Genomic DNA, 5825 nt, shown 5'->3' with positions numbered 1-5825 from the left:
GCTCCGAGCCGGGCACTGCCCTACTTGCTCCTTGCATCCCGCATGCTCAAGCTCAACCCCCCTGCTCGTCGTGCTTGTGTCGCGCACGTATGCCGCGCTCCCTGCCTATCGCTCGCTCGCCTTGCCGCGCCCAGCCATGGCCCGAGCAGAGCCATGCTAATGCTCGAGCGCCCCAGCTTCTCCGCTTGCACGCGTGCATCCATACCCCATTCCCGTCCGCAGTTGCTCTACCTAGTGAGCCGCGCCTCCTAGCTCGTTGCCACTGGCGACAGTGATCTTTGTGTCGTCATAGCCAAAGGCTCGGCCTTCTAGCACTGGTTGAAAAGGACCCAGGCGCCCTTCACATCACAAAGATTCTTCTAGCGCAATGGTTAGCGCGTGTCTGTCCTACTTAGGAGGCCAGAGATCAAATCCTAGGCGATGCATTGTTTTTGGTTTGGCCTTTTGCTTCAGTGTGACACTGGCGCCTAGGCGCCACTGTCATACACACACCCTCATAGGCCCAGTGTCATACAAATACGTACACAACCCCCTCTTTTATTTATTTTTGTTCATATTAGTCTGCGCTTTCCATTTGTGGAAAGACCCTCTTTCCATTTTGGGCAATCCAGATCTGGACATTCTAGATCTGGTAGCTGCCATTTCTGTCTATTTCCCTTTAAGGCATTATATGACTTAATGCATTTGTGGGCATTTTTCATATAGGTCATATACATATTACTAGTAAAGATGTCCGTGCGTTGGAACGGGTCAGATAAATACTACTCAAGACCCCCACAATTCAAGGTCCTCTATTTTAACACGGTGTCCCACCCGTGTCACCACTTATCTTAGTCCCTCACCGACAATGTGTCACAACTTATCTTAGTCCCTCACCGCCAGAGATTACCGCAGTGTCCTCTAATCAAAGCCTGTCTAGACTTCATCAATCCCAACCATTGCATGACACACATGTCATTTACGTGAAATCACAATGGAATGTTTAAAACATTAAAAATTAATCATGTCGCTGGACACGAGGACCGCTCTCCGCAAGCTATTCCCTACTCTTGATCCCACGCATCCTGCTATAGTGACAACAGGGACGCCATTGAGGAAAGTAGCACCCTGAGTAGGGTGTCATTGGCGGTTGTCGCTGTGCTTCACTGCCATGAGCGGGATCAAGGAACCGGGTTGTGGAGGGTCACTCAAGGTCTAATCTGTTGTGCATTGTTGATGGGTGCCAACGGGCGAAACGGGGATTGGACATCACACTCTTACACGTGGATTTCATGAGCCCCTCTATCGGATGTGGGGCTCCGTCTAACCCTTAAGGTTCGAACACTGGGGTGCGCACGAAGTGTTTCCCTCCTACCGATCTACGCTCTAGCTCGATAGATCTCGCAGATGAACTCGACGAACTCACAACACAGAAAGATATGGGGTTTATACTGGTTCGGGTCACCGTTGTGGTGTAATACCCTACTGCTACCTCTTGAGCATTGCGTTGGATTTCCTTGAAGATGAAAGGATGATGCAGCAAAGTAGCGTAAGTATTTCCTTCAGTTTTTGAGAACCAAGGTATCAATCCAGTAGGAGGCTACACGCGAGTCCCTCATACCTGCACAAAACAAATAACTCCTCGCAACCAACGCGATAAGGGGTTGTCAATCCCTTCAGGGTCACTTACCAGAGTGAGGTCTGATAGATATAATAAGATAACATTTTTGATATTTTTGTGATAAAGATGCAAAGTAAAATAAAAGCAAAGGAAATAACTAAGTATTGGAAGATTAATATGATGAAGATAGACCCGGGGGCCATAGGTTTCACTAGTGGCTTCTCTCAAGAGCATAAGTATTTTACGGTGGGTGAACGAATTACTGTTGAGCAATTGACAGAATTGAGCATAATCATGAGAATATCTAGGTATAATCATGTATATAGGCATCACATTCGAGACAAGTAGACCGACTCCTGCCTGCATCTACTACTATTACTCCACTCATCGACCGCTATCCAGCATGCATCTAGAGTATTATGTTCATGAAAACAGAGTAACGCCTTAAGCAAGATGACATGATGTAGAGGGATAAATTCATGCAATATGATAAAAAATCCATCTTGTTATCCTCGATGGAAACAATACAATACGTGCCTTGCTGCCCCTACTGTCACTGGGAAAGGACACCGAAAGATTGAACCCAAAGCTAAGCACTTCTCCCATTGCAAGAAAGATCAATCTAGTAGGCCAAACCAAACTGATAATTCGAAGAGACTTGCAAAGATAACCAATCATACATAAAAGAATTCAGAGAAGATTCAAATATTGTTCATAGATAATCTTGATCATAAACCCACAATTCATCGGTCTCAACAAAAACACCGCAAAAAGAAGATTACATCTTATAGATCTCCACGAGAGAGGGGGAGAACATTGTATTGAGATCCAAAAAGAGAGAAGAAGCCATCTAGCTAATAACTATGGACCCGAAGGTCTGAGGTAAACTACTCACACTTCATCGGAGAGGCTATGGTGTTGATGTAGAAGCCCTCCGTGATGGATGCCCCCTCCGGCGGAGCTTCGGAACAGGCCCCGAGATGGGATCTCATGGATACAGAAAGTTGCGGTGGTGGAATTAGGGTTTTGGCTCCGTATCTGATCGTTTGGGGGAACGTAGGTATATATAGGAGGAAGGAGAACGTCGGTGGAGCAACAGGGGGCTCACGAGGTTGGAGGGCGCGCCTGGGGGGGGGAGTAGGTGCGCGCCCCTACCTCGTGGCCTCCTCCTTTATTTCTTGATGTAGGGTCCAAATCTCCTAGATCATGTTGGGTGAGAAAATCACGTTACCGAATGTTTCATTCCGTTTGGATCCCGTTTGATTTCCTTTTCTTTGAAACCCTAAAATAGTCAAAAAACAGCAATTTTGGGTTGAGCCTTCGATTAATAGGTTAGTGCCAAAAATAATATAAAAGTGGATGATAAAGCCCAATAATGTCCAAAACAGTAGATAATATAGCATGGAGCAATCAAAAATTATAGATACGTTGGAGACGTATCACCTACTCCAGTGTGGTGGTGGTGGATTGCCTCTTAGGCTGATGATGAACAATACAAGGGAAGAACAGCCTCCTGACGTTGAGGTGTTCTCGTGCTTTCAGACTTGTGTGTATCTCTGGGTCTGATGATATCTGTCCCCTCTACTATGTTGGCTAGTCCTATTTATAGAGGCCGTGGTCCTCTTCCCAAATATCGAGCGGGAAGGGAGCCAACAATGGCGGGCAAATTTGAAGGGGGGCAGCTAGTACAATCTATCCTGACAAAAGCGGTCTTCGCCTGCACAAAGCTCTGGTGGTGACGCTGTCTTGGGCTCAACGATGACCTCCGTCTTGCAGTCCTCCTAGTCTTGGTCTCGTTGCACCGAAACGGCAACCTTTGCCTGAGGCCTCGGTACTCCGCGGCTGCGCCTGTTTCCTTAGCACCAAAGAGGAAACAAGGATGCTGCGTGCGCTGGAGACCGCATGGTGTCGATTGTCATGGCTCACGTCACCAGAGCCTCGTGAGGTTCGCCTCGCCTTGATATCTCCGTCCCTTGCGATCCTGCCTGACTAGGCCGCTCGGGAGGAGGTCTTGTGTCGTCCACCTCACAAGGCTTGGACGCTCGCGAGGGTCTTGGATGCTTTGTTGATGAAGATGGGCCGTACGGCCTACTGGCTTAGCCACGCCATGGGCCGCAGGAAGGCAAGTCTGGGGACCCCTGTTCCCAGAACACCGACAGTAGCCCCCGGGCCCAAGGTGCTGTCACACCCACGTTGCGGCTATATCTCCCACGTGTCGGAGCACGACTTAGAGGCATAACCGCATTGTAGGCAATGTCGCAAGAGGGGTAATCTTTACACATCCCATGTACTGAATAAGAAAAGAGGTACATAGTTGGCTTATAATCGCCAGTTCACACAATACATGAATAAAGCATTACATCAACCAGATACAATCAAGGTCCGACTACGGAACCAAAATGAAAGAAGACTACCCCTAATGCTACAGATCCTCGATCGCCCCGACTGGGCTCCACTACTGATCAACTGGAAACGAAACAACTCAAAGAACGAGATCTTCATCGAGCTCCTCCTTGAGCTGGGTTGCGTCACCTTCACGGTATCATCGGCACCTGCAAACTAGTTTTGGAAGTATCTGTGAGTCACGGGGACTCAGCAATCTCACACCATAGCGATCAAGACTATTTAAGCTTATAGGTAGGGAAAAGGTATGAGGTGGAGCTGCAGCAAGCACTAGCATATATGGTGGCTAACATACGAAAATGAGAGCGAGAAGAGAAGGCAACGCATGGTCGAGAAACTATGATCAAGAAGTGATCCTAGAACAACCTACATCAAGCATAACTCCAACACCGTGTTCACTTCCGAACTCCACCGGAAAAAGACCATCACGGCTACACACACAGTTGATCCATTTTAATTAAGTTAGGTTCAAGTTTTCTAAAACCGGACATTAATAAATTCCCATCTGCCCATAACCGTGGGCACGACTTTCGTAAGTTCATAACCCTGCAGGGGTGTCCCAACTTAGCCCATCACAAGCTCTCACGGTCAACAAAGGATATTCCTTCTCCCAAGACAACCCAATCAGACTCGGAATCCCAGTTACAAGACATCTCGACAATGGTAAAACTAACCAGCAAAGCCGCCCGATGCGCTGACAATCCCGATAGGAGCTGCACATATCTTGTTCTCAGGGCAACACCGGATGAGACATCCTACGAGTAAAACCAATCCTCAAGTTTCCCCGAGGTGGCCCCGCAGTTTACTCAGTTCGGACTAACACTTAGAGAAGCACTGACCCGGGGGGGCGGGATTAAAATAAAGATGACCCTTGAGTCTGCAAAACCCAAGGGAAGGTGGTAGGTTGTTAGTGCAAATGGTAAAACTAAGGTTGGGCCTTGCTGGAGGAGTTTTATTCATGGTGAACTATCAAGGGGTTCCCATTATAATCCAACCGTGTAAGGAACGCAAAGTCAAGGAACATAACACCGGTATGACGGAAACTAGGGCAGCAAGAGTGGAACCAAACACCAGGCATAAGACCGAGCCTTCCACCCTTTACCAAGTATATAGATGCATTAATTAAATAAGAGATATTGTGATATCCCAACAATAATCATGTTCCAACAAGGAACAAACTCCAATCTTCACCTTCAACTAACAACACTATAAGAGGGGCGGAGTAAAGCGGTAACATAGCCAAACAACGGTTTGCTAGGACAAGGTGGGTTAGAGGCTTGGCTTAGCAATATGGGAGGCATGATAAGCAAGTGGTAGGTATCGTAGCATAGGCATAACAATAGAGCGAGCAACTAGCAAGCAAAGAAAGAAGTGATTTCAAGGGTATGGTCATCTTGCCTGCAAAGTTCTCCGAGAAGACGAAAGCTTGATCCTCATAAGCGTACTCAACGGGTACCTCGAACACGAACTCGTCTCCCGGCTCTACCCAAAGCAAGACACAAGCAAAGGGAACAAACATCAACCACGGTGCAATGCGCAAGCAACATGATGCAAAACATGGCATGATATGCGGGATATGATATGTAATGCATATGCGTGCTTCGGAAGGGAAAGATTGAACCAGGCCTGAACTTGGAAAACCAAGAGTGCCGCTGGAAAGATGAGTTGGTTTCGGTCGAAATCGATATAAATATCTCCGGAATCGGATGCACGGTTTGCAAATGACAAGCAAAACAAATATGGCACCGATCTGCGATTAACAGCACGAGGCCATCTAAATGCATTAAGAACAACAAGCTACTGCACTCTAACATAGCAACAA

This window comes from Triticum urartu, chromosome 2A (assembly GCF_056163025.1).
Source record: "Triticum urartu cultivar PI428250 chromosome 2A, HENAU_Tu73, whole genome shotgun sequence".
Lineage (NCBI taxonomy): Eukaryota > Viridiplantae > Streptophyta > Magnoliopsida > Poales > Poaceae > Triticum > Triticum urartu.
The sequence above is the reverse complement of the archived record's forward strand: the minus strand, read 5'-3'. Positions refer to the sequence as shown.